The 14439-nt window shown below is 41.6% G+C and overlaps 1 non-coding gene across 1 annotated transcript; it reads right to left on the bottom strand.

Moving 5' to 3' along the window:
* Positions 1–11459: 11459 nt before the first annotated feature.
* Positions 11460–11541, bottom strand: trnaf-aaa (transfer RNA phenylalanine (anticodon AAA)). The gene has a single exon. It is a non-coding gene; the product is annotated as a tRNA-Phe (tRNA).
* Between the last annotated feature and the right edge of the window lie 2898 nt (positions 11542–14439).

Genomic DNA, 14439 nt, shown 5'->3' with positions numbered 1-14439 from the left:
ATTAATACAACAATTGTCCCAAGCCACCCTAACTCAGTTCCACGCTTTAAAGACACAACAAGAAGCCATACAGGCACAGCAGGAGGCTAATAAGATTCAAACGGAGACGAATCAACGAATTATAGAAGAGCAGAATTTGGTGAGAGAGGAATTGCAAAGATTAGGAGAAGAAATTAGGCGGTCCTCGGTAACAGGGGGAGAACCCCGTAAGATGGAAGAAATTGGGCTTCAAAAGATGTCGGAGCTCGATGATGTAGAAGCATATTGAACCACCTTTGAGAGAACAGCTGCCAGGAATGCATGGCCCAGAGAGCAATGGGCAGGGAGAGTAGCGCCTTATTTAATTGGGGAAGTCCAGAAGGCTTATTACAATTTTAAAGAAGAGGATGCGGAGAACTATGAAACTCTAAAAAAGGAGATTTTGGCGAGATTAGGGGTAACCATGGCGATAAGAGCAGTCCGGTTCCATAACTGAAAGTATCAAATGGACAAGCCCGCCAGATCTCAGATGTTTGACCTGGTTCATCTGGCGAAGAAATGGCTTCAGCCAGAAAAACTAAACTCGGGGCAAGTGGTAGAAAGAGTAGTATTGGACCACTTTGTGAGGAGTCTGCCTGTTCACTTGAAAAGAAAAGTGAGTGATGGGGATTCCCAGACCTTAGACCAGGCTGTTGATTTAGTGGAGCAACAGCATGCCACAGAAGCCTTGATTAAGAAAGAGGAGAGGAGGAAACCTGAGAGTTCAGGGAATGGAACGAGGTCACTGAAGTACCGGGACCATCGAGATCCTCCTCAATTTACAACATCTTTTCAGGAAAGATCGGTTCAAAGGCCCCGACCATGGAAAGAGTCCCGTAGGTGTTTTAAGTGCCATAAAGAGGAACATTTGGCCAGTAAGTGTCCCAACTGGGGTGAACCTATGCAAGTGGACACCAGAGAGGAAGCCAAATGCAACTACCTCACGGCGAGTGTTCCGTCCTGTGAGGCGCCCCACATCGCTAAAATTAAGATAGGGGAAAAGCCTGTCGAGGCCCTGTTAGACTCTGGAAGTATGGTGACCCTGGTGACCTCTTCAGCCCTACCTGAAGGAACCAAGGTCAGGCAAGTGGTGGGGATACATATTACGTGCATTCATGGGGAAACTAAGATGTATCCATCTGTGAAAGTTCCATTACTACAGAAATGGGAATGTATAGTTCGACTGTAGGGGTGGTTGAACAATTGCCTTACCCTGTGGTGTTGGGTCGTGACTGTCCCCACTTTCTTCAAATTTTGAATACTGTCCAGTTGGCTAGGCATGAACCACTCCCCTGTCCAGGAGATTCAGATGATAACACAGATTCCCCTGGAGAGGCGAACCAGCCAGGAGAAGGCTCGGAACTTGGAGATGAGTTCTTAAATATGGATTTACCAGACTGGGAGCCACCCGAACATCGAGGTAGGTTCGGAACGGCCCAGCTGGAAGATGGGAATTTAAGACATGCATGGGGACATGTGAGAAAAATTGAGGGGGAGTTATGTAATAATAATAGTCCCCTGAATTACCCCTACTTTATGGTAAAAAACAATCTCCTCTATCAGGTCCAGAAGAGAGGACAAGATGAAGTGGAGCAACTTCTCATTCCCCGAGCCTACCAGTCGAAACTCCTCAGCTTGGCCCATAGCCACCTCCTGGGAGGACACCTGGGCGTGAAGAAAATGGCTGAAAGGCTACTTTCTCGATTTTTCTGGCCCGGAATATACAAGGCCATCGAAAGATATTGTCGGGAATGCCCAACCTGTCAGAAAACTGCCCCACAACCTTATTATAAAAACCCTCTGATTCCCCTCCCAATAATAGATACTCCTTTTGAGCGGATTGGTATGGACTTAGTGGGACCCCTGATTAAAACTACAAAGGGACATCAGTATATACTGGTGATACCCCGAAGCCATTCCTCTGAGGGCAGCTACGGCCAAAAACATAGCTAGAGAGCTAGTGCACGTTTTCTCTAGAGTGGGAATCCTTAAGAAGATCTTAACAGATCAAGGGACTCCTTTTATGTCAAAGGTCATGCAAGACCTAAGTAAGCTTTTGGGTATTCATCAAATCAGAACCTCTGTTTATCACCCACAAACAGACGGACAAGTGGAGCGCTTCAATAAAACCCTGAAGAGCATGCTGAGGAAGGCCATGCAAAAGGATGGCAAAAATTGGGATCAATTGCTCCCTTATCTAATGTTTGCTATCCGAGAAGTACCGCAAGCCTCGACTGGGTTCTCTCCTTTTGAGTTATTATACGCTCGGAGACCACGGGGATTATTAGACCTGGTCAAAGAGTCCTGGGAGCATCAGCCTTCACCATTACAGACTGTCATTGAACATGTGGAACAAATGAGGGAAAGAATAAACATTGTTGTTCCCATTGTGAGGGAAAATCTGGAGAAGGCCCAGGCGCAGCAACAGCAAATTTATGATAGGGGAGCTATAGTGCGAGAATTTCAGCCAGGGGACAAAGTATTGCTATTGGTCCCGACCCCGGAATGTAAATTCCTGGCCTCCTGGCAGGGGTCTTATGAGGTGGTGGAAAAAATGGGTCCAGTCACTTATAAAGTTAAGCAACCTGAAAAACGACGACAGCATCAAATCTACCATGTGAATTTACTAAAGAGATGGCATGGTGCAGAAGTTTTGCTCACCCACTTCTCCCCTGATCCTTTGGAAGAAGAAACGGGTGCTGTCGCCGTGGGGGACCTGGCTCCGGTGCAGAAGCAAGAATTACAAGAGTTCCTGTCGCAAAACAACGATATTTTTTCCCAAAGTCCTGGCTGAACCCACCTCATTCAACATAAGATTATCACGGAACCAGGAAAAAGGGTAAGGTTGGCCCCCTATCGAGTACCTGAAGCAAAAAGGAAACTATTTAAGGAAGAAGTAGAAAAAATGTTAAGAATGGGGATAATAGAAGAATCCCATAGCGAGTGGGCTAGTCCCATAGTACTGATACCCAAGCCAGACGGAACTATTAGGTTCTGTAATAACTTCAAAAGATTAAATGAGATTTCGTTGTTTGACGCATACCCTATGCCTCGTATAGATGAGCTAATCGAGCCATTAGGTAACGCCCGATATATCAGTACGCTAGACCTTACGAAGGGATATTGGCAAGTACCCCTAGCCGAAGAAGCTAAAGCCAAAACCGCGTTTGCCACCCCGGAGGGGCTATACCAGTATCGGGTCCTTCCGTTTGGTTTAAACGGCGCTCCTGCTACGTTTCAGCGATTAATGGACCGCATACTCAGACCTCATCGAGATTTTGCGGCTGCCTACCTAGATGACGTCGTAATTCATAGCACGACTTGGGAACAACACCTACTACACTTGGGAGCAGTAACCGGAGCTTTGCAGAAAGCAGGATTAACTGCTAATCCAAAAAAATGTTGTCTAGGGACCCAGGAAGCCAATTATCTCGGTTATACGATTGGGAGGGGAATGATCATGCCACAAGAACAGAAGGTACAGTTAATTAGAAACTGGCCTAGACCTTCTACAAAAAAGCAAATAAGAACATTTTTGGGATTAGCAAGCTACTATCGTCGATTCATTTCAGGATTTGCCGCCATTGCCGCCCCATTGCACGACTTAACAAAGACGAGTTGCCCTGAAAAAAATAAAATGGACAGAAAGGGAAGAGAGGGCCTTTCAAGAACTAAAAAAGACTTTGTCATCGCAGCCGGTCTTACAGGTACCTAATTTTAACAAAACATTCATGGTACAAACTGATGCATTGGACACTGGGATTGGAGCCATACTGTCGCAGGAAATTGAAGGATCAGAGGACCCCATTTTGTATATTAGCCGTAAATTAAGCCCTGCGGAGAAACATTATTCCACAATCGAAAAGGAGTGTCTTGCGATCAAATGGGCCCTGGATTATTCAAAATATTATTTATTGGGAAGACGATTCATCTTGTATACTGAACATGCGCCACTAACCTGGTTGTTAAGGAACATGGACAAAAATGATCGGATTACGCGATGGGGCCTTAGTCTCCAGAGGTTTCAGTTCCAAACGGTTTATAGACCAGGAAGAAAACAAGGTAATGTCGATGCCCTCTCTCGAATGCATTGTTTCTTTTCCAGACAGCCCGAGGACGGGGCTGATCTCAGGGGGAGGGTATGTAAGAGGACCAGAGGGAGGGTCATCCAGGACAGGTATTTTAGGAACGATCTGCTCACTGTACTTGACTTAGAGCTGACCAAGATGGCCGCTAAGAGAAACCAGCTGACCCGCAGATGGAAAGGGCTCAGGCTGAAAGACAACGAGACGCAGGTGGGTCTCATCAGGAAACAAAATATATATGCCCCGGAAACAGTGTACCGGCGCGGAAGCCAGTAGGTGAATGCGTGTTGGAGAAGATAGGGGAGTTTGGTTGGAGTGAATAAAGATTTAAGGACAACGGATTTCGGAATAAATAAAGGATAACGGTATAGGGCTTGTGATTTGGACTCGACGCGGATTTGTTGGATTTTACGAACTTTTGGAACACGGACTGAACAAGGACAGAGAAAACGGATTGTGGACTGGTTTGGAAGACAGACGAAAGAAAGAAAAGGAAGAAACCTCGCGAAAATAAAAGAAGAGTTTGTGGTGTGAGTACTTTCGTACTTATTACATTTATCTATTCCCCCGGAGACGCCACAAAACATAAACATAATCTCATGGTTAAATAGTCAAGTCTAGCCATGTGTGAGTCTAGTCTCACAGAGCTTCAACAACAGATGACAACTTGTGAGTTAGATTAAGAATGAATAAAAGCATTTCATTAATAACGCGTTTGCGTTTGCCTGGGTGCTGACAAAGTAAAAAACAATTACTTTTTGACAATGAAGAACTGTGTGTGTGTGTGTCTCTCTCTCTGCTGGCGTTTGTAATAGTTTTTATTTTTAAATACATTTTAGCAAAGTAATGTACCATAAAAGTATTGTGAGACATATTTGGGTTAACATGTTCAGTGTTCAGTGTGTGGTAATTTGTTTGGTGCGAGTGAAGTTTTATTTAATCTCTGACCTAGGGAAAAGTTTTATTTTTTCAAAGAAATGTTTGTTAAAAAAAAAAGTCATGGCTGCGGCTGGATTTGAACACACAACGTGCAATGAAGTCAGGAACCTAACCCACAGCGCCACGTGAGGAGTTTTGAAAAAACCCTACAGAAACAGTATCAACAGACATTGTACAGCGTGTACTATTCTTGTGTTGTGGTACATGAATATAATTATATCGTTATTAATTTCTTTAGATACGCGATTCCATATTACAGATGCAGCCATTCAAAATGCACGGTACAAACCCGCGGTACAGTAAACTACCCACAAGCCACCGCAGGGCACCGCGGTAAGCGATTGGCTGGCCAAAATGACTGACAGGGGCCCTCGTGGTGCATTTGGTTGGTAGTGAAAAGATTTAATAATTTAATCTCTTTACTGTGCACATTGTAATCCGCTTAGTATTGAATATTGATATGGAATTTTACCACTAAAGGGAAATTTTAGTAGCTGAGCATAAAAAGAAGAGGAGCATAACGCATCTGAAGGTCATAAACGATATTAATTTAGGAACATAAACATTACTATATGTACGTAAACTGTACTGTGTATGGCTACACACCAGTCTTCCATTTCTCCATAAACATTTTAAGCATGAAAGTGTTATGAAATGGTACCCAAATATGCTATTGATGTATAGAATGAATTTTAATTTAAAATTATTTAAAAATTATTTAACACGAAAATTAAGCTGTTTACATCTTCCGCCTGAGAACAGTCACCCGTTGCTAATCAACGCAGAAACACAGCCACTAACTAGCAAAGAGAGGACATTAGCTAGCCAATATGATAAAGAAATAAATGATTATTTTGTTTATTTCTTTTGCACTTTTATTTGAACATTTCCATCGATTGTACAAGCACTTGAAAACTGTCCAATCCCTAGTTCATCAGGCATTTTCTTTTACGCTGCGGGCATTCTCCCGGTCTGGTGCCGGTCTGTGTCTTCTAGGATATAATGCCAGCGATTTTTTGTTAAATTTGGGTTTCCAATAACGCCGCAGCAAACTCTTGTTTTTATGTCCACTATAACAGACAATCTCCTTTGCTTTTAACCGAGCGTTTAATAATTTCCTAAAATGAAAATGATTTACTTTATTTCCCTCACCGGATCAATAAAATTATCTATCATCTATCTACTTAAACTTTGGGACAGAATTCTGGGTTCTCCCTATACCAGAGATTATGGTAGGGCTTTAGAATGGTGATTGGCTGACACCATCTGACACCCCTCTGATTGGAGAAAAAAGACGTGCTGGTTTGCTATACATACTGTACCAGGAAGAGGATTTCTTTCTATTCGAATCGTGTATTTTAAAAGTTTAATTAAGAAGTAAAAACCTTACAGCGTACACAGATTTCTAAACTGATCAGGAGGAAGAAAAATCACCCGTGTTTCGTCCATAAAAAGTGGTTATTAACTATCGAAACCTGTTTTATTTATTTTAATTTTATTTAGATTAAGAGTTCCCGTCACCCCCATTCCCATTTAAATCACAAACCCGTGTTTAATTAAATGTCTTTTAACGTAAATCGTTATCTTTGTCTTATGCATAATTATGTTCACCACTCTGTCCAGCAAATTAATAATAAACTTTATTTTATATAGCGTTTTAAACGAATAAGTATTTAGATCGCTCATAAACCTAATCACTTATTCTACATAAACACAGCGTAATTGCTCTCTGAAAATGCCTTTTCTTTTTATTTAGGCTCAGATTTCAACTATAGATCGTATTATTAATAACAATAATAACGACCAACCAACAAAAACAACCATATAAACATAATACCAACCAAAAACATAGATAACAACCACAATACAAAATCAAATATATCAAACCATTAAACTCTCTCAAATTCCTCCAATTATCATAACCCCGCCCCTTATGCAAAACCAAACCCTCCTCCCATCCCAGTTTATCCTCTTTATCATAAACAAAATCCACCTTAATTTTCAACATAAAGCATTACACAAAATCAATACCTCAACACTCCATACTCAACAACGATAATTCACAAACAGCCAGAACATGTAACTCCACATTCCCAAATAGACCTCATTTCCCCGCCCCTTATGCAAAACCAATATCCCTCCCCTGTTCTCTCTCTCCGCTGGCGTTTGTAATCGTTTTTATTTTTAAATAAATTTTAGCAAAGTCATGTATTTTAAAAATCTTAAGATTTCTATATTTATGTCTTTATTTAGTGGTTTCATTAGTGACAAAGGCTAAACTTTCTTGGAAAAATGTCTTTTATGTAAACCATGTTTGCTATTAATTCATTTAGGGCTAGAATATGTTCATTGTCTTTCAATGAAAGAAATGTTCCTTTCGCGGTAGTTGGGAGACATTAGAAGCTTGCCATGCCCGGACTGTTACACCAACGTATTAGCATGTTAAAGCGATTTCATTGAGGAGCCTAGCTTTCTTAACTAGTAAGTACTGTACTTACTGGGTTTTTGAGGGGGGGAGGTGTCTTTCGCTGGAAATCTCGCCCCCTTCTACTTTGAAAATACCTGTGAAACCGGTTTAATGCGTCACAGCCAGCACTCCCGCAGAGAGGGGGGTTGTACTTGCAGTGTATCGGTATACAGTAGATGGGAAAGCCAGAGCCGACCGCTACGCCACCCACGTGTTATGCTCTTCGTTAATGTCTAAGCCGGAACACATCATTATATCTCATTTTGTATTTCTTAAAAAAAAATCGTTTGCCCAGCCTAACAGTATTGTTGTTATTGTTTTTAACCTGTAAAGCGCTTTGAGGAGCCACCTTTAAAGGCGCCATATACAATAAAGTTCATTATTATTACTATTGTTAATTTGCTGGACAGAGAGGTGAACATTATTACACAGAAGACAAAGATAGCGATTTACGTTGCATTGTGCATTGTGCTGCTGTAATACAGTTTTAAATAATTAAAAGTCTAAACAGTATCAGCTTTATTTATGGGTTTTAAATAAAGGCGATTTAAACGCAATTTAAATCAATATAAATGTTTATATTGTAACGCATAGGTGACTATTCATTGTTATTAAAATGACTTAAATTCGATCATGTTGTGATATTTAGAAATATACATTTGTTTGGTGCGAGTGAAGTTTTATTTAATTTCTTATGGAAGCCAGTTTCCGCCAGGGAGTAAAAAAAAAACACACTGTGGTATTCTCTCCGATGCAGTGCAGTTAAAAACATATCTCTGATGCTGTTCCTAAATGAATATCGTTTATGACCATCAGACGCTTTATGCTCCTTTTCTTTTTTCCAGTGGATTGAACAGGGAGAGGCATTTCATGATGTACTTTTCACTGATGAATAAACAGTGGCTCTGGAACAGTTTTCAACCATGTCTTTTTATAAAAAGGGAAGATATGTGAACAAGCAAAACCCAAAACAAACATGTATGCCATACGGCGTACGCGTTACTGAAGCTAAAAGTTTACCCTTTGTGACTAATGTAACCACTAAATAACGACATATAGAAATCCCTACGTTACAGACTGTATTTGGCTGGTATTGGTAGTTTAAAGAAAACATACACACCAGTATTCCACTTTCTCCCTAAACATTTTAAGCATCAGAGTCTTACATGTGGTTATTTCGGAAACGTTTGTACGTGCTCCTTCTGACCATGTTACTGTTTACTGTTACTGACCATATTAAGTTTAAGTGCCTGTGGGCACTTTTCCTGTCCGTGGGGGGGGTGGACCGTCTTTCATTAGAAGGTTAGTCTGTTCTACTCTGAGAATGTAGAGGGGGTGGAAAGTGCCCGCGGTCATTTAAAGTGAAGGCTGTGAAAACATTCACAATGTACTTTATACACAAAGCAAGTGTTCTCACAACTCTTGGAGGTTTCGTGAAAATGCTACAGGCGTGCCAAAATCGTTTTTTTAAATTCAAGGTGACTTTACCGCGGTTTTCATTTTCAGATTGTGAATCAAAAAAGGCATTTAATTAAACTAGTGATTGCGATTGTAATCAATTACTGTATTGAGTGAAACACACATTCTGTACAGATACAGTACAGTCACATTCTCCTGTAGTCCAGTGGTGTAAAACGAATTAGCAGGTGATTGAGATAACAATGCACTGCCCACTGAGTGGAATGTTCTCATTTGTTCTCAAGTGTAAAAAGAGGTGATAATTCTTAATAATTCCGTGTTGCATTAACTAACCTCTTCAGTTTATTCCGCCAGACAGTACATGAATATAATTATATCATTATTAATTTGTTTAGATACGCAATTCCATATTATATTCCCTGTTAATCAAATTCTAAAAGTATGCATTTGTTAGATAACAAGCGAATTCACAGAAAAGGTTAAAAGACTATCACTTTTCACAAAGTATATAATCCTAATATGGTCAGAAGGAGCACGTAAAAACGTTTCCCAAATAACAACATGTAAGACTTTGATGCTTAAAATGTTTAGGGAGAAATGGAATACTGGTGTGTATTTTTTCTTTAAACTACCAAGACCAGCAATATACAGTGCAGTTTACATACAGTAATATGTTTATGTTCCTAAATTAATATCGTTTATGAGCATGTGAAAGGCATGGTGAATCGGAGATTCTCAAGGATTACTTTGTATGATTGGAAACGAATGCGTGATCGGATCAACTAAATGCTGTGGTGTTACTTTTTGTCAATGAAAAAATAAACTCTTTTCGTTTACAAAGATGGTTACAAAGAATGTGGACCAGGGTAATATTTTGAGCTTACAGCTTGTCCAAGGTCATTCATTATTAATACTATTAGTAATATCTTCGGTAAAGACTTTGATGCATAAAATATTCCTGCATAATTAAAATATTTACGATAAAGGTGGTAGGTTGTGTACTTTTGTCCAAAAGAACAATCTTGCTTTTATAAAATATACCACCTTTTTAATGTTTATGATTAACATGCTGTAATACACTGTTTAAATTTAAAAATCTAAAGAGTATACAACTTAAATTCTTAATTGAATAAAGATTGTCCCTCAGCAGTGATTCGAAACTGACGTTTTCTGGTGACAGCTCAAATGCTGTACAGGAGAGGTTAACCTTTATTAGCTCCACCTGGCGGTTTTACAAGGTGATTCCGGATACTATTAACATAATCTAATTTGCATACGGTATGATGCGGTTTACTGTGACACGCCCACCGTGTTATACCGCAGCATACCCCACTTGTTTTGAATGGCTGCATCTGTATATTCCCTTTTAATTAAATTCTAAAAGTATGCTTGTTGCCTCCGGTATCACGTTAGTTAAAGTCTTCGATGCTTAAAATGTTTAGGGAGAAATGGAATACTGGTGTGGATTTTTTCTTTAAAGTACCGAGACCAGCCATATACTGTATGTTTATGTTCCAAAATTAATATCGTTCATGGCCTTCACACGCGTTACAGTATGCTCCTATTCTTTTTATGCTCAGCTACTAAGATTTCCCTTCAGTGGTAAAATTCCATATAAATATTCAATACTAAAACGGGCACAGTAAAGACATTTAAATCTTTCTACGACCGACCAACGCACCACAGGTGCCCCTGTCGGTCAACCAATCACGTACCGCGGTATATTGCGTCATCGCGCGTCACGATCCACGAGGCCGTAGCCAATTACCTCCGGTACGTGTCAGTGCCGCCCACTTTGAATGGCTGCATCTGTAGTCCACATGAAAGGTAGAAATTTTCTCTTGTCTGTCTCTTGTTTGTATGTAACTGAATGTCCCTGCCAATGTACTGTTAGTTTTAATTTAAGAACGGCATTTGTGTTAAAATATGCCAGATAAGTTTATGTAACTTCTCATGCGACACTCAGTTGTAATTAGTCAAAAAATAAACTCGAAGAACAGCTGCGGGTTTGAATCTGAACATGTATCGGATTGCAGCGCCTTTTACTTCCATTGACAAATGATAGAGATTCGAAGAGAGATCCTTCAGACCAGCAAGCAAACCCATGGCTATTTCGGTTTTCTATCTAGGCAACGTTGGTGTCTGCAATAGCATAAATGAAAGCGTTATGCAATTTCTGCGGCTACATTTGTTGCACTTCATGCGCAGTGAGAGTGTTTCTCACACCAAATAAAAAGTCAACAAGTAGCGATCAGGCCTTCTCCTCAGTTAATACACTGAAACCCTTTGATGTTAACAGTTCTTTACAGGCGTGCTTTACAAGAACCTATCGTTTCGGTTGTTTCAGCTTTATTAGGTTTTCAAAGGCATAAGTAGAACACCGGTCGTGCGAACACAAAACGTGTTGTTATCTGAAGAATTGATTTCCATGGCAGAGGGTCCAAGCGATTTAGCGTTTTTATAGTACCAGAAAAAGGGGAAGCGGCACTTTGCCTTTGCCGCGCAGGCATACGGTGACGTACGGCAGACGCCGTAGTCGGCAGGATTCAAAACTGCGCGGGGAGTCCCCAACAGATTTTTAGTCTATCGCCTTAGCCACTCGGCTACGACTACAGCAAGCTCTGCTGCCGCTGCATTCCTCCTACAATCTAACATGGAGTGCGAGGTGGCTGCGGAAACCTTTTCAAAGTCGCTCTCCGTTCAAAAAAAAATCTTTGACAAAATACATGCCGGCAGACAGATACGCCTCAGAGGGTTTAAGGGCAGCTTCACGTTCGAATGATCAAGTCTCCCCGTCCGGATGTCAAAATGCAACTTTGGCAGACAGAAAAAACATCAACAAATGAGAAATGTGGACAAGGATTTTACAAGCTGCACCACACTGCACTTTGAAAAGCATTTACATTAGTGTTAGACGCGGGAATTGCCTTTGATTTACGTGCTTACGAAAGACCTCAGCTCCTGCAGTTGAATATAATGCCGTTACGTGTCGAAGCAGTATTTTATGTCATCCTACCACTGCAACACGGGGCATATATGGAAATGAGCACACGCTACGAATCGTCTCAATCACTACCTAGATTAATCACCCTAGATTAGTCTAATCACCCCCATCATTAATCGTTGCGCGTTTATGAAAGGAAAGCTCTTGAGCAGTCTTTGAAACAGTTCGGATGAAACACTTGATTGCTTCCATGTGCATCTGGAATTGATTTCTTATTTTCATTTCACGCCGCCCAAAGCATTTCTAAAACAGGAGATTCGCATTTGGGAATGCGTCCTGCTGTACAAATAAAACTGGTCTACGGGTCTGAAACCTGCTCCACGGAAAACACTTTTGTTGCGCTTTTGATTGTACTGTATAACGTCTAGAGGAATCACAAACTATTTGAGAGGCCATCATTCCAGGGGGAACTGACAAAGTCTATCTCTAAACACCTAGCGCAGTCTCTCGAGAGACTGTCAAAAATTGCTTTCTCCGTTTGCGTTGCAAGTAAGTGAAAGAGCGGTCTTAACCCAGAGCCACTTGGGAGCAGTGGCACGTAAATACTGTTCAATTCAATTCAAGGTGCTTTATTAGCATGACCGATGGGTACAATCAGTGTTGCCAAAGCAAATAAAATAATAAAATTAACATAGAACAAAACATAAAATAAAATCTACAGACATATAACAGACATTTACAACAGAGACATGTCATAAAATATTGTAACGCTTACGGCCGACAGGTACTGTGTAAGAGCCGGCGTACCAGAGCAGGTGACGTCACCGCCCTTCCCTGTGATAGCAGGACCACAGCTACTGGGCTGTGGAGAGATCTCTCTTTAGCTCACGGGGCTAGGTCGCTGCAGAGAGACGCGGAAGTCCCGGGTTCGAGCCCCGGACAGTGTGGGGCCGACCTGATGCGGCAAGGGCGCCCGCCCGAGCCCCCGTTGCGTTACATTGGTGTCAGAAGCGGGATGGGATAGCCCTTCGCCGGGGACGGCGATTTAAGCGGGGGAGAGTGTAACGCTTACGGCCGACAGGTACTGTGTAAGAGCCGGCGTACCAGAGCAGGTGACGTCACCGCCCTTCCCTGTGATAGCAGGACCACAGCTACTGGGCTGTGGAGAGATCTCTCTTTAGCTCACGGGGCTAGGTCACTGCAGAGAGACGCAGAAGTCCCGGGTTCGAGCCTTCTCCCTCAGTGCCTTCACTGCCAGGTCAAAACTCCCAGATGAGCTGATGGTGAGACCGAGATATGTGTAGCTGGATGTATGCTCCAATGTGTTGCTGTTGAATGTGAATTTGTACCTGTTTCCCTGAGGTCTGGCTTTCTTCTGGAAAACCATAACTCTGGTCTTGTCCAGATTGACTGTCAGTGCCCAGGTCTGACAGTACTGCTTTAGCAGTTCCTGGTTCTGCTGCAGCCCCTGTTCTGTGGGCGACAGCAGGACCAGGTCATCTGCATAGAGCAGGAACATGGTTTCTGTGTCGTGTAGTGTGAGACCAGGAACTGCAGACTTTTCCAACATTCCTGCTAATTCGTTGATATAGATATTGAACAGTGTTGGGCTCAGGCTGCAGCCCTGTCTCACCCCACGGCATTGGGTGAAGAATTTGGTCCTTTTGTTTCCAATTTTCACTGCACATTTGCTCTCTGAATACATTGATTTAATTATGTCGTACACATTGCCTCCTATGCCACTTTGGAGTAGTTTATAAAACAATCTTTTATGCCAAATCGAGTCAAATGCTTTTTTGAAATCGACAAAGCAGGCAAAAAATTTTCCTTTGTGTTTTTGGTGGACGTGTTTGTCTATCAGTGTGTGTAGGGTGTAAATGTGATCAGATGTGCGGTGATCTGGTAAGAAGCCAATCTGAGTCTTGCTCAGGACATTGTGTTCGGTAAGGAAGGCCACTATTTGTGTATTTAGGATACTGCAGAATACCTTCCCCAGGTTACTGTTCACACAGATGCCCCGATAGTTGTTGGGATAGAGTATCTCCACTCTTATAGATGGGCGTGACCAGTCCTTGGTTCCAGGCCTCGGGGAAACATCCGGCTGTCATGATAAGATCGAGGAGTTTGAGCAGGGCTTGTTGCAACTTTGGGCTGCTGTGTCTCAGCATCTCATTTATGACTCCATCTTGGCCCCAGGCTTTGCGTGGTCTGAGGGCCTGGAGTTTGTCCAGTAGCTCCTGCTCAGTGATAGGGGAGTCTAAGGGGTTTTGGTTGTCTTTGATAGCCAATTCAAAAATTTCGAGTTTTTCATAAATGGTGTTTTGGTCTGATTGATTTGTATTTGGGAGCCTTTGATAGTGATTTTCAAAGTATGTTTGCCAGATTGTTCCATTTTGGATGGCCAATTCTTCTGGTTTTGATTTGTTTAAATTGTTCCACTTCTCCCAGAAACAGTTCTGATTTAGTGACTTCTCAATTTCTGCAAGTTGTTTGTTTATGTATGTGTTTCTTTTCTTTTTCAGCGTGTGTTTGTAAAGTTTTACCGTATCACAGTAGCTGAGGTGTAG

This window comes from Atractosteus spatula (assembly GCF_055471065.1).
Source record: "Atractosteus spatula isolate fAtrSpa1 chromosome 26 unlocalized genomic scaffold, fAtrSpa1.hap1 SUPER_26_unloc_1, whole genome shotgun sequence".
Lineage (NCBI taxonomy): Eukaryota > Metazoa > Chordata > Actinopteri > Semionotiformes > Lepisosteidae > Atractosteus > Atractosteus spatula.
This window is presented reverse-complemented; position numbering and strand designations above follow the sequence as displayed.